Genomic DNA, 27,392 nt, shown 5'->3' with positions numbered 1-27,392 from the left:
TCAGTTAGTAATATAAGTAAATGACACCAGATCCTTTCTGTTTTATGGGGCTCCTAGGTATTTTACAATCACTTCATTTATTCTGATTACTCTGTTACTTTTCATTTTGCTACAATTTAATATGTGAAGTAAAAGAGTTGTGACTGAAAACCCCATCAAACATGAGGAGGGAAGTAAAAATGAATTGTTCTTCTTCCCCAAAATTAATATACTTTTTAAAAGATCATTTCCAGCCATTAAAAGATTTAACATTCCTATCTTGGGCATGACATTAAAGTCAATTAAATATCATTAAAAACTCTTGTGTTTAATCTCGCCCATAAGTTTCCTAGGATCTAACCATATAGAAAGACTTCTCTGCTAGTTTCTTACCTATTTCAACTTCCTTCTGACTTTGTCTTTCTTTCTTAATCCAGCCTCTCTTTTCCTTTTCTATTCTCTCTTTGTTTCCCCCACTTTGCCACTTCCCCATCTTTCCTATGTGATAATTTATTATCTATGTCTTGACGTTTACCACTCAAGCTGTGGTAGACCCTGGAAGAAAGAAGTCTCAAAATGAGATGGACTAAATTGCATGCAATATCCAAGCATCAGAAAATGTATACCCGAAGAGTTTGTGGGTCTCTCTTCCCTTTTGGGGTGCAAGGACAAAGGGAGCAGAAGCAGTGAGCAGGGCTTGGACAGCCATGGATACCAATGAATGGAATTCCAGCGTCTGCTGCAGTGAGACAACTTCTTTATTGTTCCCAGAATAGGATTTAAAGGGCTTTTACAGGTAAAGGTAGAAAGGTCTAATTGGTCATAGGTCACACCTAATTATCATGTGTGCTGGAAGCAGGAACAGGACTTGTGTGCTGAGTTAAGCAGCCTTGCACAGTTCATTCTTCAGGTAAGGCCAGATAACTGTGTTCAGGAACACGCTGCAGAGCAAGTCAGGCAGAGAAAGAGACGCCATGCTGACACAGTGAATCTTCCATTTTGCACCAAACTCAGAAAGCCAACTAGTCATGAGGGACTGTGACCTTAATAGCAGGATTCTCCAACAAGGGTTAAGAAAGGTCACCTGAGTAAAGGTCTCATTAGTTCAAGCTGTATATAATCACAAGGAATAGCTGCACAACGCAAAAACAGATTTCCCATAGGGTCATATAAACAGTTAACAATATCCAGTTTTAATGACTAATGTGGTCAGTACTAGCCACTGCACCCTGGAGGGAAAAGAAAACATATTCCAAGAACAATTCTGTGTTTTTGAAGAAACTGAGATCATAATACTGTTGTCTTTTTTTCTTGGAGTTTTCCCACAAGTTCTCAGAATTCTCTTTACACTACTTTTTTGTTTGGAAACTTTGATATTTCCACTTGGAAATGTCGAGTCTAACACATTATATTATGTACAATAGAGATTCAGGGGTACCATAATTACTGTCTCTTAAAGAATGAATTAAGGGTCCTCAGGTGGCTGGATGAGAGGGCGGGTAACAAAGAGAGTAGGGTTATTCAACCTACTGCCCAGAACACCAAAAATACAGCCCCTGGAGGAGAAGTTGGAACAGAGACTGAAACAGAGACACATAAGCATCTACAGGATCCCCAGAGTAGGTACCCCTTTCATCAACAAATATGTGATGGAGAGATGAGAAAGTGGGGATACATGGTGGGGAGACAGAAGATAAAGCAATGTCCAGCACAATTCAAGCACTGTTAAGAGAAGTAGAACTCGAGACTAGATTATGGTGAGGAGCAGTCAGATATGAGGAGACTTCAAGACCATCAGGAGCCATGGTAATATAAGCTCCTGGGCTGGTCCTCAGAGCCATGGCAGGTTCCACAGCACTACTCTAGGGAGAGATTGTGCTCATGTCTGTGGTCCATGTTGACACTGGAAGCCATCTGCTTGAGATTGGTCGGGGAGGCTGCCTCAGTATATGCGAGTCATATTAATGCTGGGGCCAAATTGAGCTGAGTGTCCTGTCTTGTCAAATGTGACCATGGTGACACCTTGGCCCTGGACTGCATCAGAGTACCATGTCTGATTTCATGGTCCTGCTGCCATTGGGGTCTGTGTCAATGTGCATGGCCCAAGTTACCATTAAAGGCCATGCTGGTGTCAGTGGTCTGGGTTGCCACCCGAGACCATGTAGATATGTGAGGGCTGTGCTGCCAGGAGGCGGCATATTGATCTTACTTTTCTGTGTAGACATTTGAGGACATGTGACATCTAGATCCATGCTGTCTCAGGGTATGTCTGGATCATCTATCTTAAAGGAGCCATGGTCAATATTGATGTCTGAAGCCTGTGTTAACACCAAAGGCCATGCAAATGTCCCTAGTATGGACAACAATATGAGGCCAGATTTATGTTTTAGAGGTCCCTCACCTGGGCAGTATGGGAGGAAGACCTGGGTTTGGTGGGATTGATGAGGGAGAGGTGGAAGCAATGGAGTCGGTGCTGGATACCTGGTTCTCTCTTTCACAGATTGTCACATTCTGGAGATCAGTTCCTGCACCTTGCCTTAGCAGCACTGTAGAGGTGGCTCCTGTTGGCAGGTGTATGGGTGAGCCAGCCTGGATCTCAGGGCATAACCTGCTCCTGACCCTTCCTTGTCTGTTATGTACTAGCCTGGCCTCTGGATGGAGCCTCTTGCTCCTGCCACCTGAGGCAGAAGGGTGAACTTTATCAACGAAGTCAGGAGAGTAGGAGAACTGTCCTGCCCCCTCACTGACTCCATCACTAAAGAAAAGCTGGTTCCACCCCTTGCCTGTTATAGCATTATAGCACTTGGGAAAGTTGACCTAGCACCTTGCCAGGGCAACGCTGGAGAACTGATGCTGGTGGCATAGGAGCAAGAGAGCTGGTGAGCTGACTAACTCAGCTTCCACAGAGGCTCAGATCCTCAGTTTTGAGTTTGTCCAACACAGTATCTATCCTAATTATGAATGGCTAGAGCAGATGCAAGGACCGAGCCTGCAGCACCAAAGCTTGGGGATCTTCGTGGAACATGGCAACAAAAAAGAGGAGTTCCAGCCAGGATCCATTATTGACACTAGAGTAGAAACAGAGGCTTTGAACTGTAACAATGTCCCATTGCAATGAACATTCGAAACGGAAGCAGTTTGAGCAAAAGGGTATATACTGTGTGACACACAATGACACGTTACAGTTTCCACAGGGAGATTTTTTGTTGTTGTCAGTCAGTTAGTCAGTTTGTTGTTTTAGCTTTAGTTTTAGTTCTCTTTTAAGTGGGAGGTTACAAGAGTAGGGAGAGGATGGGAAGGATGGGGAGAAGAGTGGAATTGGGGTACATGGTGTGACATTCACAAAGAATCAATAAAACCTTTTTAAAAGTAGAACAAATTTTCTTCTGAAAATATTGTCTGTAACAATATTTTTATTGACTTTTACATTTAATCTTCCCTTGTAGGAAATTTGCACAATATTATGTAGTCTATGTGAGTCATCTTTTCAAGTATTAAAGTTAAAAAAATATCTTAAAATGAATTAAGTTCCCTCTATAACTGAGAACTTTTAACAAATTTTCAATAGCATGTTATCTACCAGAAATGCCATCACTGGAAACACTAGGAAAGCTGATATCCACTCAGCTACCCTAACAGAGATAGGGAAAAGATGTCAGTGGGCAGTGCTGGGTGATCTATGATAAAATGTATTTTAAACAGACACTTTAAATTTTTTCCACTCTATTCCTTGTAGAATATTTTTTACCTCTCAGAATTCTTTAAATGTTGTTGTTCTTCAGTCTATGCTTAGGATTCTGAGGATGCAGACTTCCCTGACATGCATATGAGATAAGAACAGAAACATCTTCAGTAACAAATTGTCAATGGCCTGAAGTGATTTCCCATAAGGGATTGGGGGATGTATTCATTGGACAGGGTCCTCTGTAACTGCATAAATTGGGAGCTGGTTAACAGATTGAAATCACTTAGTCATCACATGCTTTTTTAAAAATGTTCACTTCAGTACAGAGCCTTCCTGTTCTGCTCAAATCGTATTATTTTTTTATCGTGATGCTTGACAATAAAGCAGACATTGACAAAAAGCCAGTTACCCTATTAAGAAAGAAGTACATTCGTTTTTTAGAAATTGACTTGGCATTTTGTAGAGAGCTAATGAACACGTGTACTTCATTGGTAAAAAAGAAAATATAAACCATTGAAAATACAACACACTGAGCATGTAACAATAATTTTTCCTGTACAGTTTTCTTTCTTTTTTTATTTCTGGCTTCAAAACTTATGTGAGCCAATGAACTTTGAAATCAGAAGTCAGGCTATAACTTTTAGAAGTCCCTTAGGCTAATGTGATAGTAAGCAATTTTATTTTTCATTGCTGTAGTTTATCAACTCAATAACCTAGTATTGTAGCAAGTGAAATTTACCCCTGGGTAATTATTCCACCCTTTGGCTATTAGTCTTCATTATTGACCAAGATAATTACATATAGAAGACAAACTCTGTAGAGCCAGCTGTGCCTTTTTCACTACTGGGCTTGAAAATGTTCTAAATAACCCAACAAAATCCAAATCTTGACTCCAAATTTACTACCTTGGAAATCATATTCAGATGGCAAGTTGTCCAAACTGAAATATTTAATACCTTACCCATGAGAAATTACAATAGACATTGTGAATAAACATATCTCTCATGAGGAAAAGCAAATTAAATATCAGAATTTATGTGAGGTTTGTGCCTGCTACAGTAGGGAAAGGATCCCCTAAAATCCTTTTCTTTTTTATTCTTAGACGTGTGATGCCTAATAAATATATCTGTTTGGTTAAAAATTGTCTAAATTCATGTATCAGAGCATTGTCTTAGACTCTGGCTATATTCCATTCCTCAGTATTGAATAATGTTGAAGGCACTATGGGTTAGTAACTGTGGTTCCTTGTGTATGCTACTGTAGGAAACCTATGGAGAAGGACCAACACTGGGTTGAATGGTAATACAAGTCAATTTTTCAGGAATATCTAGCTGTCGTAGTTACATTTATCATTGCTGTTAACACAGATATCATAAGAATCAACTTCAGGGAGTCAAGGATTATCTTGGGCAAGAGTTGAAAGGATATAGTTCATCCTGTCAGGGAAGACATAGCTGTGCAAGATTAGTCGGATTCCACGGTCCTCTTGTATTTTTCTATTCCTTCTGGGATACTAACACATCAGGTAGAACCACCCAAGCTGAGCATTTTTCTTCCACAATATCAGTTAAATCTTTTCCCAACAAGACCTCAAAGTCACACCCTGAAGTATCCTTCATTAATGCCTTATATGTTTATTTCCTCTTTTAATTTTTTCTTTTATGTTTCTTTTCTTGTTTCTTGTTTTCCTTCTTTGCCTGTTCCTTCTTCCCTTCTTTTTTATTCTTTTTCCTCTATCTTCCTTTCTTTTTTTCTTTTCATTCTTTTTGAGATTGGGTTTTTCTATATCCCTGGATATCCTGGAATAGCTTTGTAGAGCAAACTGTCCATCAATGTGCAAATCTGCCTCTGCCTCTGCCTCTGCCTCTGCCTCTGCCTCTGCCTCTGCCTCTGCCTCTGCCTCTGCCTCTGCCTCTGCCTCTGCCTCTGCCTCTGCCTCTGCCTCTGCCTCTGCCTCTGCCTCTGCCTCTGCCTCTGCCTCTGGAGTTCTGCTCCAAATTGTTTATTAATTTAATTAAACTGGAAAATAAAATTATTATGTTAGTAAATGCAAAAAAGAAGACATGACTATGCCAAAGGTACTAAAGTACTGAGAATTTTTAATGGAGAAATCAGGCAAAGGGAAGAGTCCATGATGAACATGGCTCGCAGACTCAATTGAACCATGAGAGGAGAGAGGAAGAAAGAGCAAGAGAGGACCTGCTGACCAAGCGAGGCTATGTGGCCCTTGCAGGTTGTCTTAGGGTTTGAATATACTTGACCCATGGAATGGCACTATTAGGTGGTGTGGCCTTGTTGAAGAAAGTGTGGACTTTTTGGAGTAGGTATATTCTTTTTGGAGGAAGTGCATCACTGTGGGAATGTGTGGTTTAAGACCCTCCTCCTAGCAGCCTGTGGGAAAGTGTTCTCTTGTTTCCATTTGGAACAAGATGTAGAATTCTCAGCTTCTCCTCACCATTCCTGCCTGGATGCTGCCATGTTCCTACTTTGATGACAATTGACTGAATCTTTGACACTATAAGCTAGCTCCAATGAAATGTTGTCCTTTATAACAGTTGCCTTGACCATGGTGCCTGTTCACAGCAGTAAAACCCTAAGACAACCTGCAAGGGCCAGAGACAACTATAGCCAAAATGGCTGAGTTATTTAGCAGAAATGGAGCAGAAATTTGGAACCTGAGAAGATGTTTAGGGTAGGGAACAGGGAGAAAAATGCTTGGAGGAGCCACAAGTAGTAGTGATGTTGGCCAGTTCTGCATTGTTAATAGGCACCACAGTTATTTGTCCTATATTTGAGACTATTAGACCTGGTGGAATTGATTTGTCTTGATTTATATTTGTTCTAAGCTATACTGATTAGGATGACTGATAGTTTTTTTTCGTAGACCTAAGAATAAGAACTAGATATTCAGAAGTAACTTGAGTATATCTGGAAGTTTCAGAGCAGCTCCATATGCATTGAGAATGCAACTATTTGGTTGTCTCATTCATTGCCATCTTTATTCTTGTATTTAAAACTATAATCTATTTTCCCATTGCTTGGAAACCCTCCCTTCCCATTGAGATGTGGCCTAAAACAGGCTGATAGCACAAGTGTCATGATGTAGACATGTCAACTCTCGATTCATGATCCCCATTTCCATGGACAATAGAATTTGGGGAAGCAAACACTTGTCCAAAGACTTTGCTTCTGCTTTAAAACTACATTTCAGTTTTCTTTGTTGATATCCTAAGGCAGAGAACTCTGAGTATTCTTTCTCAAATAGGCTATGTCTTTTCATATCTGTTTTCCAAAGTACATTTGTGTTGAAGAAATAAAAATTTAATATTCATAGATAAAAATGCAAAAAATAAAAATACTAATAGAAAGATAGTTCAGCTTCACAGAAATTTTATACAATTAAAAATCGACAAGGATAGAATCCAAGTAACGATATCATAATAAATATATGTATGTTATCCTTCAAGAGAAGAATAGATACAGAAAATGTGATACATTTACACAATGAAGTACTAAACAGCTATTAAAATCAGTAACTTCATGAAATTCACAAGCAAATTGATGGAATTAGAAAATATCATCCTGAGTGTGATAACAAAAGTACACACATAGTATGTACTCACTAATAAGTAGATATTAGTCCAAAGGCTCAGAATACCCAAGACACAACCCACAAACCATATGCAACTTGTGAAGAAGACCAAAGTGTGGATACTTCAATCCTACATAGAAGGGGGAACAAAATAATCATAGGAAATAGAAAGAAGAAGGGAACCGAGAGGGAGAGAGGAAGGGGAGGGAAAAAGAGACTGCAGGATCAAGTATTCGAAGGGATAGGTGAAAAGTACAGAATGTCAGGAAATCGAATAGAAACATGTAGCAGTAGGGGATGAACCGGGGTACCCACTAATAAGTCCTAGACTCTAGAGACGCAAGAGGCACCCAGTACCCAACAACGATGACTTTGGCTGAAATGAAAAAAAAAAAACCAAGGTGAGATAGAAGCTGTAGAAACCACTTCCAGTAGATCAGCACGGACCCACTTGAGGGGTGAGGCTACCCACGCATCTCACAATAGTTAACCCAGAAATGTCCTGGTCAAAAGGAAAGACAGGGACAAAAAATTGTAACAGAGATTGAAAGAAAGACCATTCTGCAACTGCCCCACCTAGGGACACCAATCCAGACAACATTGCTGATGCCAAGAAGTGCTTGCTGACAGGAGGCTGGAATAGCCTGTTTCTTGAGGGGTTATTCTAGCACCTGACCAGTATTGATGCAGATATTCACATCTAAGCAAAGGACTTAGCCTGGGGACCCCAGTGGAAGAGCTAGGGGAAGGACGGAAGGAACTGAAGGAGATTACAACCCCATAAGGACAATATCAACTTAACTGGACCATCCAGATCTCCCAGGGACTAAACCACCAACCAAAGAGTATACATGTAGGGATCCATGACTCTAGGTGCATATGTAACAGAGGATGGCAGTTTCTGACATCAGTGGGGGGAGAGGCTCTTGGTCCTATGGAGGCTTGATGCTCCATAGTAGGGTGTTGCTAGAGCTTACCATGAGGCAGCAGGTGTGGGTGAGTAGTTAAGTGGGTGATTGGGTGGAGGAGCACCCTCATAGAGGCAAAGTGGAAGGGGGAAAAGAGGGATGGGATGTGGAGTTTGGGAGGACTAACCAGGAAGGGGGATATCATTTGAAATGTAAATGAATAAAATAATTTATAAAAATAAATAAAGATATGTATATATATATATATATTAGTGAAAGCCAAGCAATTTTGCCTAATGTTTACAAAATATAGTAATCACAGGTTAATAAAAATGATCACAAGTCTGAGTGGAGAAATCTATAAGTGTAAATGTTATCTAGACAACCATAAATATGATACAAAGATACTGCTATACCTTTACAAATGCATGCTAGGTACATCATGCTGTCTGTCTTTAGTATTCTTATGGTTTACATTGCTGTGAAGAGACAGCATGACCAAGGCAACTCTTATAGAGAATAGAATTTAACTGTGGCTGGCTTACAGTCTCAAAGGTTCGATACATTATTATCATTGTAGGAAGCATGGAAGTGTTCCACAGGCAGCCAGGAGAGGACCTACTCTTCCATACCGAGTGGAGCTTGAGAACTAGGAGTCTTCAAGCCCTCCCGTACTGGCTCATTTTGTGTGTCAACTTGACACAAACTAGAGTTATCATAGAAAAGGAGCCTCAGAAATGTGTTCATGAGATCCAGGCATTTCCTCAACTAGTGGCCAAGGTAGGCGGAACCAGCCCATTGTGTGTGGTGCCATCCCTGGGCTGGTGGTCTTGGGTTCTATAAGAGAGCAAACTGAGCAAGCCAGGGGAAGCAAGCCAGTAAGTAACATCCCTCCATGGCCTCTGCATCAGCTCCTGCTTCCTGACCTGCTTGAGTTCCAGTCCTGGCTTCTTTTGGTGATGAAATAGCAACATGGAAGTTAGCTGAATAAACCCTTTGCTCCCCAACTTGCTTCTTAGTCATGATGTTTGTGCAGGAATAGAAACCCTGATTTAGACACTTTCCCCCACAATGATTCATTTCTTTCAACAAGGCCACACCTATTCTACCAAGGACACACCTCCTAATAGAATAGTGTCACTTTCTGTAGCCATGCATTCAAACATGTGAGTCTATTTGGGTAAAACCCATACAAATTACTCCATAGGACCAGGATAACTTTTAGAAGACTTTTGTATTATAAGACATGAGAGAGATGTGATGCGATCTAAGTATGGCAGGAGATCCTGGAAGCCTAACAATGTAGAGGGAGTCTAGAAACTGTAGAGTGTTGGGAAATATCCCCCTCCTGTACATCGAAGAACTGAGAATAGACCTACAAAGACCTATCAAAACTTGTTTCAATATTCCATCACTCCAAAATGGAAATCTTTATTAAACCATTAAAACGTGTCAATTTGTCAAAAGTAAAAAAAAAAAGTAATTGTATCAGTAAGTCATGTATTCATTAACAAAGACAATAATTTGAAACATCTTTAGACAGTCTTCAAATTACAAACTACTGGAAAATTTATTATGTAAATCACTTAAATATCAGTTCACTGAAGAAGTAGGAAAATAAATTAAAAGAATAATAATAATGGTCTTTTGTTAAATGACTTTTATTATATGCCAGAAATATAATTAATGTTTTATGTGCATTATCTAATATAATCACAGAACAACGGGAAGAGGCAGTTATTGTGAAATACATTGTAATATATAGATAAGTGAATTTAGTCTCACTAATGAAAGACAATAACTAGTAATTAGTGAGCACATTTTGTTAACTTATATTTGTTTGTTATACTTTCTCACAGATCTCATCCTTCTACAAACCATTGAAGCCAAAATGTGTGTGGGAAATCAATGATGGACAATATAAACGGTCCATCTAGACAATTTCTAGAGATAGCATCTAGCTATTTCTAGGCAACTTCATAAAATTATAGCACATAGGAAAGACAACACAAGAATAAAGCTAAGTCAAGTCAGGGGGCACAAGATTAAAATATGGTTAAAAATGGAAATTTTAAGTTAGGAAAAGCTCAGCAAGCTAATAAATTATTTTTCTGTATTGTAAATAGTAAAAACAATCAATTTTCTGTGTTGAGGGTTCATTGAAAAGTAATCATAGCTATTCCAAATATTGTAATGTCAAAACCTCATCTGGTCTTTCCCAAATTATGTCATTAACACATTTATTGTAAAGTAAGAAAACAAGGATGAAAAATATCAATCGGCATCAAAGACAAGATAAAATTAGAATTAAATAAAATACATTATTTTAGTAATTATAATTGATACTTCAGTTTGACAAGGAGAAATGAACTGTGAGCTCTTTGATTCCTATCAGAATTGACTATGTAACTCAGTGAAGAATCAACTTAACTTTTTGCCATGACTACATTCCTACTGAATTAACATTCAGAAAATTTTCCCTCCTACACCTAAAGCATGCTTCAAATGTCTAGCAAAAGTGAACCATCTGGAAAAGCTAAAATAAAATGAGAGCAGAAAAGTTTTACAAAATATCCGCTATGGTCTCAGAAAACAGAAGTAGGTACCCTGCCTTCTCTCATCCCGCCCTCTCATGCCCTGCCATGTGAGGAGCAGGGAGGCTGAGAGAGTGAGTGGAGTGGCCAGTGGATATCACCAATGTGTACATAGTTAATTTAATCGCAGCCCTTTCCTCCTAAGCTCTGTGATGACAGACAGGCATTACTGTGACTAGCTTTGGGTTTTCATAGTCTTGATACTAATGTGAAAGCATATCACATGGGGTGACTCACATATAAGAAAAACAAAATCAGCCCGCATTGAATAAAGAGATACAACCTGTTATAATGTTCCATTTAGATTAATGATATAAAAGCCACTTTGTGCTGTAAAGCAAGGCACTTAAAATACACTGATTTGCATGTTGACGATTAAAGTTCTCTAAGCTTAACGGATGTTCAAGCTATTTATATTATAATATTCAATATTACTATTCAAACAGTATAATATAGAACAAAATAATGTTTCAATAATTGAAAATATTTACTTAGTGTGAGATCATTGATGATTTTATCCTACTGGTGATTGAGTCTATTTTTCTGGGAACAATGAATTTATTACAAAGATTATCATTCAGTAAGTATGGGGAAAATACAGTTAAATTGTGGAAATAGAAAAATCATGTAATGGTTACAATGTAAGAAACCTTTCAAACGCAAATGTACTATTGCATAAATTATACAAATGATGTTTTCAAAATAAAATACTGATTTGTGACATCATTTTTAAAATTCATGCAATAATGTCAAAAGCACACTGCCCCTTGACACTTGGAGCTAAACTATCTTTTAAGTATATTTTGGGCTTTTCAATAGTGTAATTATGTACATTATTATGAAGAGATTTGCAGTTTTCTGTTAATGAATCTTTTCAGCAGGTTCATTTTCTTTTAGTTTTCAGTACCATATATCTCCACAAATGACTTGAAAATAATTATTAAACTACAATATCAAATTAAAGCAAAATATCTTAGTTAGTATCTTATTGCTGAAGAGAGATAACATAGCCAAAACAATTTCTTATAGAAAGCTTGGTTAGGGTTTGCTTATAGTTTCAAAGGGTTAGGGAATGACCTAGTAGGAAACATGGGCATGTCAGTCCTGCATGACCGTTAGCAGTCGCTCCTGATTCACAGACTACAGACAGAGACTGAACCTACTGTGGGCTTTTAAAATTTTGAAGTCATGCCTAGTGACACACCTCCTCCAATAAGGCCACACATTCTAATCCTTCGTAAACAGACCATCAACTGCAAAAAGGACCATTCAACTGTAAGAGCCTATGGGACCTTTCTCCTTCAAGTCAGCACACTAAGCAATCAAATATCTGAATCAATTGAAAGATTAATTAATTTATTAATTTTAGACTCTTTTTGACAAAAGAGTTATCTCTTGATAAATTTGGTAATACCTTTGTTGATACATACATTTTGTTTATACAAGCTGAATGGTATATATTCAGCATATATATTCAATGGTATATATTTATATATATATATATTTGTGTATATATATATGTATATATGTATATATATAATGTATATATTGTGTTGTACATGATTTTTATATCCATTCCAGGTAGGCAAATACACTTTATTTACTACTTGGTATTGACATTTTTATCAAGAAGATAAAAAGTATAATATCGATGAATAAATAGCATTAATATTTGGGTTTTATTCTCAAATAAAGTACATGCCAAACAAATGAATTTAAAAAAAATGCAGCACTTCGTACAAATGATTTCTTTGATTATAAATATTTAATCTTATCTATATTATTTTCATAAATAATTCAAATCAAATAAAAATTGGTCATCAAAATTATGATTTTTTGATAAATTTTTATCATAACAAGAAATATATTTTGAAACACTTCTCTAAATTTCTGAAGTACACTAAAATTAATACCTACTACATAAGTAATATTATATCTTCTAAGATTACTAAGTACAAAGCATTGGATTGAACTATAGGATTGATTAGGAAAGTAAAATGCATATGTTTCTTCTTCAATGTCTTAAAAAACCTGTAAAAGTAAGATCAATGGAAGAAAATTAATATCTCTTAATTACTCATTACAGAGAAGAAATATACAGAACCCTTTCTTGAGCATAGTTGCTATTCAGTTTGAATACTTTTGACAAAATGCCATAATTTATTCCATGACTTTTAATATTTAATAAAATATTAATTTGTATTAATTTTATTAAATATTAATATTTAATAAAATATTGTTATGTAAAGTTTGTGCTAGGAACATGGAATCACTTAAATATTAAGAGCATGTCTTAGTTTTGTTTTTATTTCTGTGAAGAGTCACCATGACCATAGCAATTCTTCTAAGGGAAAATACTTAATTGGGCCTTGGTTACAGTTTAGAGTTTAGTCCACTATCATCACGGCAGAATTATGGCAGTGTGCTGGTATACATGTTGCTGGAGAAGCAGTTGAGAGTTCTAAACCTTGATCTACAGGATGCAAGGAAAGACTGCCGCAATGGACATAGCTTGAGCATAGAGACCTCAAAGCCCACACCCACAGTGACAAATTCCCTCCTAATAGTACTACTCCCTAGGGTCAAGCATACAAAAACATGAGTCTATGGGGGCCATTCCTATTCAAACCACCACAGAAACTTTTTCTGAACATTATTACTATAGAAATCAAATGCCAGCTGTGCCACTTCATGGGTTCGATGACAAATAGCTTCACTCTTCTTCTTAATTTTGCGTCAATAGTTCTTATCACAGGGTGATTCTAAGTCTTAGAAGTTTATTAGAAATTTGTATAAGGTAGAAGGATGAATAGCAGAATGTGTTTATTTTTATAACCTTATGGTTTGTGGTTCTAGGATCAATAAAATTACCTGAGGGGTCTGTAAGAGACCAAAGAATTCCTGATAATTTTTATTTTCTGGGGTCCTGTATTTCTTCACTTTGAGGTGACTCTGGGTCCCCAAGATCATTCAGGAAGTAAAAAGATCACTGGAGAATAAGCTATGGCAGCAATGCTACCTACTCTTACAAAATTGGTTTTTTTAAACAAACAAAAAAAGGATTATTGGTGCCATTGTAGAAAGCATCTCGAATTAGCAAATTTGAAACCAAATGAAATTCAAACGCCATCCCAATTCAGCTACTGCAGATGTTGGAACATTAAGCAAACTCCCTTTAAGAATCAACTTTACACTTACAAAGAAAATTATTACATATATTCAGCATTAGGGAGAAAATGTAGTCTGCTTTTTCTGTGATGAGCTTCTTTATAATAGTTCAAAGTATGTATGAAAATCTAGTGAAAGCTTATTTTAGAGAATATATTTGGCTGTAAATAATAGTAATTTTGATGCGATACCACTAAAAAAAGGAAACGACAGAAACTGTCAATAAATTAGAATGGATAATTGAAGCACAATAGGAAAGTAAGTGTATGCATACAAAATAAAGAGGGGAGCATGAATGGAGAGACATTCTTCAATGATAGGTTCCTCCCCTGAACATCCAGCTCATTGTTTTACCCAGGATAAATTAAGCTATAGGGGGTGGGGTGGGGGTCAGGTCTACTCTGTTTCAGCAAAAACATCCGGACTGCTTTGCCCAAATGACCTACACTTCTCAGTATGATTCTGTGTTCCAAGAACAAACTGTCTTGGCTGAACTGAAAGGATGGAAACATGGCTATAGTATGGAAAGGAAAAAATAATGCCATTTTCAAGTGCTTTGGAAGACCAACTACAGAATATTTTTAATACTCTGATACAATATCTGAAATATATCAAAAGATATATAACAAGATATACTTTGACTAGAAATTACTCAAATGTCTAATAGCTGAGATGAGCTGAAGAAAGGAATGGAAATCATGCATATCATACACATATTCTCATAAATATAACCTGTTCTCTCAGTATAATACTGCCTGCATTTACGGCTAATGGTTTGGATATGGAAAACCAATTGGAAGTTCTAAACTTCTGTGAGTTCTGGTTGCAGCGATCCACCTTGGAGGTGGGCACTTCTGGGTTCGACAAGTTACTCTGGGGAGCAGGCAGAGGCTGAAACCAGAAGGCAGATCAGAGTGATGATTCGCTTCTGAAGCAACATCACTAGCCTATTGATGAAATTTAATTTTAGGTGTAGGACCACCAGGGTGTGTAGTTTGAGTTGTTCTTAGCTCTAACATAGGAACGAGCAGTTTATCATATTTCCTGCCATGAGTTTACAAATGAACTCTAGTGATTTTTCAAATATACACAGTTTGAAAGATAAATTCTTGTAGGGACCTGTAGTTTTGTTAAATACTAGTAATTATGTTGATTAAGACATATGAAATGATTAAGACAGAGTCATATAAAAAGTATATAGAACAAGTGGAACAGGGGCTATCCCAAAAGCTGTTGCTTTGTGTGGGAGATGATCTTCTAGCTGGGCTTTATTGTGTGGTCCCAGTGGGAGAGGAAGTGCCCAGTCCCATGGAGACTTGATGTGCCAGGGTGGGAAGATACCCAGAGATTCCCCATATGCCCAGAGGAGAAAGGGAGGGGATCTGGGGGAAGTATTGTGGGAGGAACTCACCAGGATGGGACCAGTGAATGGGATGTAAAGCAAATAAGTAAAAAATTTAGAAAAAAAAAACGGGAAAAAGATGAAATAAAAAAGTATATAGAGAATAAATTTTTTCAATGTATAATTTTATACATATATTTGTACATTTATATGTATATCATTTTGGGGCCCAGAAGCTGTGTGGTAAGTGTCCTACTAGCAAACATTCCAAACGTCAGTTCTGGAAACATCATGAAGTTTATTGAACGTATTTTTGATTGATGATACATCAAGTAGAGGAAAGGACAGATTTAAGTTTTTATGCTATCTTCTCTAAGGCATGAATCACATACAGTCACTTGAGGATACATGAAAAATATGTTTTATTTTTGACAATTCCATATAAGTACTGTATTGACATCATTTGTCCTGTGTTCCTTCCAACTTCTCATATGTTAGCCCACTTCTTTTCGATTACATGGTCACTTATTGTTTAATTGTATATTAAATATATTATGTAATTATATATCATATATACATAATTTTAAATACAACTTTTTTAATTCATTTAGTGGTGTGTGTGTGCGTGTGTGTGTGTGTGTGTGTGTGTGTGTGTGTTTAGAAATGCCTGCTTGGGACTGGAAAAGAGATTATCCGTAAACTTTCTGTTTCTTTCTCTTTGTTTCTTTTTTTTGTTGTTGTTGTTTCTTTCTTTGTCTCTTTCTTTGTTTCTTTCCTTTTTTGTTTCTTTGTTTTTATTTCTCTCTTTTTTGTTTGTTTCTTTCTTTCCTGTGTATGGGTATTTTCTCTGCATACTTTTCTGAGCACCACATGAGTACGTTTTTGCTATCAAAGCCCTAAATAATGAGTCAGATGCTTTGGGGCTGGAATATGGACAGCTGTGAGATTTCAGTATTCCAGGAGAAACTTGAAGGAGTAAACTTGATGCTATAAAGATTTACGAATACTTGCTTAGGAATTATTAAATTACTCAAAGAAGATTTTAGCTAAAGGAGATATAAAACTGGGAGATAAGGAATTTTTGCAGCCCCTAAAAGTTGTATATTAGCTAGGACTTCAAAGCAAATATCTACATAAAATCTGATCTACATAATATATACAGGTATCTACTGAATATTTACCTGTGCTTGGGACCTTTCCCTCCTAGAGGGAAAAAGCCCTCAGGTCCTTTCAAGACCTAATGCACCCTTGATAGGAAGATTTGTGTCTAGTGATGTTGTAACAGTTTAGGCCATTTTCAGTGGATATGCCTGGGGGGGCCTGCTCTTTTATTTGAAGGAAAAAATGAGAAGTTGATCTCTGAGAGAAGAGATGGACTGGGAGCAGTGGGGGAAGCAGAAAGTGCAGTCAGGATGTAATGTATGAGTGAAGGTAAAGGAAACAATAATCCAACAGAACTGTGTGCTTATAAGTAGGTGTTATTTGAAATTATTAATTAGTATTGATTGCATATTTTGCAATAGATGACTCTTAAATGGTTTAGAATATTTACCATAATGAGTGATTCCGGTATGTTATATGATGTTCCATCACCAGTCATGCACCATGTAATCATAGTTATTACCTGGGAACTCTCTTGTTGGCTGGTTGTATCAGTGTACAAACATCATAGGATACACTTCCCTAAGCCTAGACAGTATGGGTTGACAATTAATCCAGCCTTTGATATCAGGGACAGTACAACAACATAAAGAATCATAAAGTATAAAATATGGGAAAACATATTTTATACTAATCCTTTTCACAAACTGACACCTTTTCTAAGATACTAATTTACGGTTTTATATGCTTAAATTTTTTTTATTATCTTGAGTATTTCTTATTTACATTTCGAATATTTTTCCTTTTCCCGGTTTCCGGCCAAACATCCCCTAATCCCTCCCCCTCCCCTTCGTTATGGGTGTTCCCCTCCCCATCCTGCAGCCATTGCCGCCCTCCCCCCAACAATCACGTTCACTGGGGGTTCAGTCTTAGCAGGACCAAGGGCTTCCCCTTCCACTGGTGATCTTACAAGGATTTTCATTGCTACCTATGAGGTCAGAGTCCAGGGTCAGTCCATGTATAGTCTTTAGGCTTAGTCCCTGGAAGCTCTGGTTGCTTGGCATTGTTGTACATATGGGGTCTCAAGCCCCTTCAAGCTCTTCCAGTTCTTTCTCTGATTGCTTCGACGGGGGTCCTATTCTCAGTTCAATGGTTTACTGCTTGCAATCGCCTCTGTATTTGCTGTATTCTGGCTGTGTCTCTCAGGAGCGATCTACATCCGGCTCCTGTCGGTCTGCACTTCTTTGCTTCAACCATCTTGTCTAATTGGGTGGGTGGATATGTATGGGCCACATGTGGGGCAGGCTCTGAATGGGTGTTCCTTCTGTGTCTGTTTTAATCTTTGCCTCTCTATTCCCTGCCAAGGGTATTCTTGTTCCCCTTTTAAAGAAGGAGTGAAGCATTCACATTTTGATCAACCCTCTTGAGTTTCATGTGTTCTAGGCATCTAGGGTAATTCAAGCATTTGGGCTAATAGCCACTTATCAATGAGTGCATACCATGTGTGTTTTTCTGTGATTGGGTTACCTCACTCAGGATGATATTTTACAGTTCCAACCACTTGCCTACGAATTTCATAAAGTCATTGTTTTTGATAGCTGAGTAATATTCCATTGTGTAGATGTACCACATTTTCTGTATCCATTCTTCTGTTGAAGGGCATCTGGGTTCTTTCCAGCTTCTGGCTATTATAAATAAGGCTGCGATGAACATAGTGGAGCATGTGTCTTTTTTATATGTTGGGGCATCTTTTGGGTATATACCCAAGAGAGGTATAGCTGGGTCCTCAGGCAGTTCAATTTCCAATTTTCTGAGGAACCTCCAGACTGATTTCCAGAATGGTTGTACCAGTCTGCAATCCCACCGACAATGGAGGAGTGTTCCTCTTTCTCCACATCCTCGCCAGCATCTGCTGTCGCCTGAGTTTTTGATCTTAGCCATTCTCACTGGTGTGAGGTGAAATCTCAGGGTTGTTTTGATTTGCATTTCCCTTATGACTAAAGATGTTGAACATTTCTTTAGGTGTTTCTCAGCCATTCGGCATTCCTCAGCTGTGAATTCTTTGTTTAGCTCTGAACCCCATTTTTTAATAGGGTTATTTGTTTCCCTGCGGTCTAACTTCTTGAGTTCTTTGTATATTTTGGATATAAGGCCTCTCTCTATCTGTTGTAGGATTGGGAAAGATCTTTTCCCAATCTGTTGGTTGCCGTTTTGTCCTAACCACAGTGTCCTTTGCCTTACAGAAGCTTTGCAGTTTTATGAGATCCCATTTGTCGATTCTTGATCTTAGAGCATAAGCCATTGGTGTTTTGTTCAGGAAATTTTTTCCAGTGCCCATGTGTTCAAGATGCTTCCCTAATTTTCTTCTATTAGTTTGAGTGTATCTGGATTGATGTGGAGGTCCTTGATCTACTTGGACTTAAGCTTTGTACAGGATGATAAGCGTAGATCGATCTGCATTCTTCTACATGTTGACCTCCAGTTGAACCAGCACCATTTGCTGAAAATGCTATCTTTTTTCCATTGGATGGTTTTGGCTCGTTTGTTAAAAATCGAGTGCTCATAGGTGTGTGGGTTCATTTTTGGGTGTTCAATTCTGTTCCATTGGTCTATCTGTCTGTCTCTGTACCAATACCATGCAGTTTTTATCACTATTGCTCTGTAATATTGCTTGAGTTCAGGGATAGTGATTCCCCCTGAAGTCCTTTTATTGTTGGGGATAGTTTTAGCTATCCTGGGTTTTTTGTTATTCCAGATGAATTTGCAAATTGTTCTGTCTAACTCTTTGAAGAATTGGATTGGTATTTTGATGGGGATTGCATTGAATCTGTAGATCATTTTTGGTAAGCAGAAGCAAATACACCCAGGAGGAGTAGAAGGCAGGAAATAATCAAACTCAGAGCTGAAATCAGCGAAGTAGAAACAAAAAGGACCATAGAAAGAATCAACAGAACCAAAAGTTGGTTCTTTGAGAAAATCAACAAGATAGATAAACCCTTAGCCAGACTAATGAGAGGACACAGAGAGTGTGTCCAAATTAACAAAATCAGAAATGAAAAGGGAGACATAACTACAGATTCAGAGGAAATTCAAAAAATCATCAGATCTTACTACAAAAGCCTATATTCAACAAAATTTGAAAATCTGCAGGAAATGGAAAATTTCCTAGACAGATACGAGGTACCGAAGTTAAATCAGGAACAGATAAATCAGTTAAACAACCCCATAACTCCTAAGGAAATAGAAGCAGTCATTAAAGGTCTCCCAACCAAAAAGAGCCCAGGTCCAGATGGGTTTATTGCAGAATTCTATCAGACCTTCATAGACAATCTCATACCAATATTATCCAAACTATTCCACAAAATTGAAACAGATGGAGCACTACCGAATTCCTTCTATGAAGCCACAATTACTCTTATACCTAAACCACACAAAGACCCAACAAAGAAAGAGAACTTCAGACCAATTTCCCTTATGAATATTGATGCAAAAATACTCAATAAAATTCTGGCAAACCAAATCCAAGAGCACATCAAAACAATCATCCACCATGATCAAGAAGGCTTCATCCCAGGCATGCAGGGATGGTTTACTATTCGGAAATCCACCAACGTGATCCATTATATAAACAAACTGAAAGAACAAAACCACATGATCATTTCATTAGATGCTGAGAAAGCATTTGACAAAATTCAACACCCCTTCATGATAAAAGTCCTGGAAAGAACTATTCAAGGCCCATACCTAAACATAATAAAAGCCATATACAGCAAACCAGTTGCTAACATTAAACTAAATGGAGAGAAACTTGAAGCAATCCCACTAAAATCAGGGACTAGACAAGGCTGCCCACTCTCTCCCTACTTACTCAATATAGTTCTTGAAGTTCTAGCCAGAGCAATCAGACAACAAAAGGAAATCAAGGGGATACAGATTGGAAAAGAAGAAGTCAAGATATCACTATTTGCAGATGATATGATAGTATATTTAAGTGATCCCAAAAGTTCCACCAGAGAACTACTAAAGCTGATAAACAACTTAAGCAAAGTGGCTGCGTATAAAATTAACTCAAATAAATCAGTAGCCTTCCTCTACACAAAAGAGGAACAAGCCGAGAAAGAAATTAGGGAAACGACACCCTTCATAATAGACCCAAATAATATAAAGTACCTCGGTGTGACTTTAACCAAGCAAGTAAAAGATCTGTACAGTAAGAACTTCAAGACTCTGAAGAAAGAAATTGAAGAAGAGCTCAGAAGATGGAAAGATCTCCCATGCTTATGGATTGGCAGGATTAATATAGTAAAAATGCTTAAATATTTTTATAACATTATGAGGTATTATGAATACTTCTCTCTGCATATTATTTTTTTGTATACTTGGTGTGAATAGCAACATGGTAGATTGCTTTCTGTCATGAAAATTTTAATTTTGTAGCTTGAATCTTTTATTTAATCAAGAAAATATTAAATTTAAATATCATGACATGTAGAAAATACATTATATACTTCTAACAATATCTATTGATACACCTATTGATTCCTTAAACACAGGATATTAGTAATAATACTTACATATAGAAGTTGCTAAGATAAAGAATAGAAAAATATATATTACCAATATAATACAAACAAATGGCATTATTTCCTATCTATCATCAAACATCATATAATCCCTTAGGGGGAAAAAACCTTACAAATTACATGCTTCATTGGGATAACAACTCAATCAACAGAGATAATACTTAGAACATGAACATCAGATTTGTCAAAATCTTGCTTTTTAAACTTAATCTGAAATTTTGCCATGTAAGTTTTTATGCTTGTTTTGATCTGATATTATATATAAATAAATAACACATATTATCATTTGGTATACTTTTTTACTAGAAAGGGCCTTCACTAAATGGTGAACATACTCAGTTAAACTGGGTAAAAGACTGCTGTCTTGTTCACCATCACTCAAGAAAATACCACCCGTTGGCTTGTAACTGCATCATCCAGACATGATATCAAAGACATGAGAGTGTTGAAGGATATCTGGGTTCTTTACAGGTTTTGGCTATGGTAAATAGGGCTGCTATGAACATAGTGGAGTATATGTCCTTGTTATATGTTGGAGCATCTTTTGGGTGCATGCCCAGGAGTGGTATAGCTGGGTCCTTAGGTAGTACTATGTCCAATTTTCTGAGGAAACTCCAGACTGATTTCCAGAGTGGTTGTACCAGCTTGAACACTACCAACAATGGAAGAGTGTTCCTTTTTCTCTGCATCCTCTCCAGCATCTACTGTTACCTGAGTTTTTGAACTTAGTTATTCTGACTGGTGTGAGGTAGAATCTCAGAGTTGTTTTGATTTGTAATTTCCTGATGACTAAGGATGTTGAATATTTCTTTAGGTGCTTCTGAGCCATTTGGTATTTCTCAGTTGTGAATTCTTTGTTCAGCTCTGTATCCAATTTTTAATCAGATTTTTTGATTCTCTGAGGTCCAACTTCTTGTGTTCGTTGTATATATTGGATATTAGCCCTCTATCAGAGGTAGGTAAAGATCTTTTCCCAATGTTGGTTGCTGTTTTAGCCTGTTGACAGTGTTCTTTGCCTTATAGAAGCTTTGCAATTTTATGAGGTCCTATTTGTCTATTATTGATCTTAAAGCATACGCCATTGGTCTTCTGTTCAGGAAAATCTCTGTGCCTATCTGTTCAAGGCTCTTCCCCACTCTTTCTTCTATTAGTTTCAGTGTATCTGGTTTTATGTGGAGGTACTTGATCCAATTGTACTTGAGCTTTGTAAGAGAAGATAAGAATGGGTCAATTTGCATTCTTCTACATGCTGACCACCAGTTGATCCAGCACTATTTGCTGAAAATGTTTTCCCTTTTCCATTGTGTGGTTTAGCTCCTTTGTCAAAGATCAAGTGATCATAGGTATGTGAGTTCATTTCTGGGTCTTCAATTCCATTCCACTGATCTATCTGCCTATCTCTGTACCAATATCATGCATTTTTATCACAATTGGTCTGAGATATGGGATGATGATTTCCCCTGAAGTTCTTTTATTGTTGAGAATAGTTTTTGCTATCCTTGGGTTTTGTTATTCCAAATCAATTTGAAAATTGCTCTTTTTAAGTCTTTGAAGAACTAAGTTGGAATTTTGATGGGGATTTCATTGTGTCTGTAGATTGCTTTAGCAAGATGGCCATTTTTACTGTATTAATCCTGCCAATCTAAGAGCATGGGAGATCTTTCCATCTTCTGAGATCTTCTTTGATTTCTTCAGAGAATTGAAGTTCTTGTCATACAGATCTTTCACTTGCTTGGTTAGAGTCACACCAAGGTATTTTATATTATTGTAACTATTGTGAAGGTTGTCATTTTCTTAATTTCTTTCTCAGCCTGTTTATCCTTCAAGTAGGGGGAAGGCTGCTGATTTGTAACCCAGATGTCCTTCAACAGAAGTGGATACAGAAAATGTGGTACATTTATATAATGGATTACTACTCAGCTATTAAAAACAATGGATGAAACAAGAAAATATTATCATGAGTGAGGTAACCCAGTCACAAAAGGACACATAGAATACACTCAGTGATAAGCACAAAAGCTTGGAATACCCAAGAAACAATTCACAGACCACATGAATCTCAAAAAAAAGAAGACCAAAATGTGGATGCTTCGGTCCTTCTTAGAAGTGAGAACAAAATACTCAAGATAGGACAGAGAGTGGAACAGGAATTGAAGGAAAGTTCATCCAAAGACTGCCCCATGTGGTGTTTCTTCTCAACTGCAGCCACCGAACCCAGACACTATTGCTGATGCCAAGAAGTGCTTGCTGACAGTGCCCTGACCTGGATGTCTACTGAGAGGCTCTGCCAAAGCCTTACTGATACAGATGAGGATTCTTTCAGCTAAATATCAGAATGAGCATGGGACCCCAATGGAGGAATTAGAGAAAGGGCTGAAGGAACTTAAGGGGTTTACAAACCCATAGGAAGAACAATAATATCAACCAACCAAATCCCCCAGAGCTCCCAGGCACTAAACCACTAACCAATGAGTACACATGGAGGGACCCAAGGCTCCAGCCCTATATATAGTACAAGATGACATTGTCTGGCATCAATAGGAGAAGTGCTTGGTCCAGTGAGGGCTCATTTTCCCAGTGTAAGAATATGCCAGGGTGTTGAGGTAGGGGTGGGTAGTGTGGGAATTGGAATATTTTCATAGAAGCAGGGGGAGAGAGCATGGGAGAAAGGGAGAAGGGGATAACTTTTGAAATATAAATTCATCAAATATCTAATTTAAAAAACATAGAAGAAAAAACCTGACAGTGGCCTCTGACATGAGTAACTAGAAAATGTTATGCCCCATTGTAATAACATATTTATTATCTATAACTGATAGAAATATTCGAAATTGTCATGGCAGTACAGATAAATATACAGATGAACACACACACACATGCACACACACAGCATTTATATACTTGAAATTGTGAGGTAAAAATAAATATTGACATTATTTAGATACACTGGATTTCAAACCATGTTAGTGCATCTCCCCAAGTTCCATTTTTTTCTGTGTAATTCCTATGGTTTATATCAATCAATTTTGAGTGGTTCCCTTCTTATCCTCCTTAAAGTTCTCGAAACAATATTTTGTTACCACTGATTTATTTACATTTGAACAGAGGATTAAAACACTGTTTCTAAGGAACTCTAAGGATATTAACTATCCAACCCTATGTAAGGATAGAATAAGCTTTTCTCTCTGCCCCACACAGGGATCCATTAGATCTGCAGACACCAAATCCCAACAATACTGCTGATATTAAGTGCTTGATGACAGAAGCCTGGTATAGTTGCCTGCTAAGAGGCTTTACTAGAGCCTGAGCAATGCAGATGCTGATGCATACAGTCAAACATCAGACATATCAGGGGACCACAATTGAGGAGTTAGGGGAAAGGAGCTGAAGGGATTAACAACCCCACATGAAGAACCACAATATCAAACAACCAGACCCTGCCCCCAGAAGTTCGCCTGGGACTAAACCACCAAACAAAGAGTACACATAAAAGGACTTCTGGCTCCAGCTGCATATGTAGCAGAGGATTACCTTATCTGACATCAATGGAAGGGATATCCTTTGGTCCTATGAAGGTTCAATGACCCAGTTTAGAGGAATGATAGGTACAGAGGCAGGAGGGGGAGGGTGGGTGAGGGAGAACCCTCATAGAAGCATGAGGGCGAGGTAGGAGATAGGGGGTTTAACTGGGAAGGGCGAAAACATTTGAAATGTAAACAAATAAAACAACCAATAAAAAAGAAAAAAAAGATATATTTTGTTAGAAAATAACCTAAGATCAAGAACTGATAAATGGGACCTTATGAAACTGGAAAGCTTCTGTAAGGCAAAGGACATAGTCAATAGGATAAATCAGCAGCCTACAGCCTGGGTAAGAGTCTTCACTAATCCTGCATCTGACATTGGACTAATACCCAAAATATATAAAGAACTTATGAAGATAACCACCAAGAAACCAAGCTAACCAATCAAAACTGGGATATAGAAATGAACAAAGAACTCACAGCAGAGGAACCTCTAATGACTGAGAAGCACTTAAAGAAATGTTCGAAGTCTTTAGTCATCAGGAAAAGGCAAATTAAAATGATCCTGAGATTCTACCTCACACCAGTCAGAATTGCTAAGATCAAAAACTGCAGTAACATCACATTGGTGAGGATGTGGAGAAATTGAAACACTCCTCCATTGCTGGTGGGATTGCAAACTGGTAAAGTCTATTTTCAATAAAAGGGAAAATGAAAAAAATGCAATATTTTACAAATGTATGCTAGATACAATGTATGTTGTATATTTACTGTAGATTTGTAGATAATATGCAGATGATAGTCCATAAATACCCAAAGTTTGCATCAGTAAACTCAATGGTTACCTTTATCTTCCTTATTATTTATATTTTATTGTATTCATCATATCTCATATTGATATATGAGTAGATACAGAGATAGGAAGAATAAGATATGCGATAGGAGAAGAAAGAGAAATGAGATAAGAAGAAGAGTAGAGATGAGACATATTTTAAATTATCAATCATGGTAATCAAACATTAGTGTATAATAAGCTTAGTCTGTCCTAGTTTTTATTGCTGTTAACTTTGGACTTCTGAGATCTCCTAAAACTGTGCTTTGTGTACATGCAGTGAAGCCTACACTTGAGGAGTGAATCAATGAATTGCTTACTTACTTTACACATTTAAATTATTCTCTTTTTTTTCTTTTTTTTTCTTTTTTTTTGGAGCTGGGGACCGAACCCAGGGCCTTGCGCTTGCTAGGCAAGCGCTCTACCACTGAGCTAAATCCCCAACCCCTAAATTATTCTCATTTAGGCTCTCTTTGAACTAGTTTTGGGACAGGATGTATTACTTGCAAATAAAAGAAAAATAATGAGAAATATGAGAAATTTAAAGCATGTAACACACAAACTGTCTTCAACTTTGCCAGCTTGAGTGCTCTTGAAAGATAGCTTTAACTCCTCTACCTGAAGTTATTCACGGTCCTGGACCTTCCTCTTGCTAACTCTGGACTTTCATATGTCTATGCAGTTTTGCTTCTCTAGCACCATTAGCATACATCTGTGTCTACAGTATGTAATTAGCTGTTATTAATTACTGTAGCTATTGTTACTATGTTGGGTCCCACTAAAGCAACACAGATGGTTGCCTCATCTCTTTTGTGACCTTGAATAACTTGGGACATTAATCTCATCATGAAGCTGTAAGGTTTTATATCACCTCCTGATAAAGTTGGATTCTCCCAAATGTGTAGCATCTCTATATTTGAGATTGGAAAGAGGTGGGTTAAAATGTTGAATCAAAATATAGTTAAACCTGAATCAAAATACCCATCTGTCTCCTGATCCCAGGACTACTTCCATTGTCTCAAGTCACTAGTCACCAGTCTCCCCCCCCCTCTCTCTCTCCATCCTTCTGCTCCCTCCTCTGTCTCTCTATCTTCCTTCCTTTCTTCCTTCCTTCCTTTCTTTTTATAAATTAATTAATATTTTATTTACTTACATGCCAAATAGTGTAAATACTTCCCCCTCTCAGTACCTGTTTGAAGAGTTCTTCCCCCTTTACCCTCCCCTTTCCTTCTAAGAAGGATCCCCACTCTTGGGGCATTAAGTTTATACAGGACTTGGCATATCCTCCTCCACTGAGGCCAGAAAATGCTGCATTTGTCTGGGAGTGGGGGTGGGTGGTTTGGACCAGTGTTTGTATGCTCTTCGGTTGGTAGCTCATTCTCTGGGTTACTCCAGGGGCCCAGCTTAGTTTTCACTGTTGATCTTCCTGTGGGGTTGCCATCCCCTTCTGTTCCTTCAATCCTTCCCTCAATTCTTCCATAGGGATCCATGTCCTCCCCCAAATGTGTGGCTGTGATATCTACATCTGTCTCAGCTGCTGGGTAGATCCTCACAGAAGAAAGTCAGTCTAGGCTCCTGTCTGCAAACACAACACAGTATCATTATTAGTGTCAGGTTTGGCGCCTACCGTGAGATGGATTCCAAGTTGGAATGCTCACTGGTTGTCTGCTTCTTAAGTCTCTTGTTCAATTTTGCTCCTGCAGTTCTTTTAGTCAGGAGCAATTTTGGGTTGAAAAGTTTGGAGGTAGGTTGATGTTGACTAGACTGGGAGTCAACTCTGGCTACAGGAGATGGTCTCTTTAGGTTCCGTATCTCCACTGTTGGATATTTTGGCCATGGTCTCCTACACTGAGGCCTATGAGCCACCCTCATTCCAGGTCTCTGGGACTTTTTAGAGATTCCTTCCACCCCCAATCCCACACCTGGTTGGTACGTATTTATGTTCATTCTCCTGGCCTTCTGGTCCTCTCTCCTATCTTTTCTCATACCTGATCCTCCCCACTCGTCCTTTCCCTCTCTCCTCTTACACCTAGGTTTCCCTCCCTTTGCCTTCCATGTCTATTTTGTTTCCCCTTCTCAATGGG

Source organism: Rattus norvegicus, chromosome 11 (assembly GCF_036323735.1).
Source record: "Rattus norvegicus strain BN/NHsdMcwi chromosome 11, GRCr8, whole genome shotgun sequence".
Classification (NCBI taxonomy): Eukaryota; Metazoa; Chordata; class Mammalia; order Rodentia; family Muridae; genus Rattus; species Rattus norvegicus.
The sequence above is the reverse complement of the archived record's forward strand: the minus strand, read 5'-3'. Positions refer to the sequence as shown.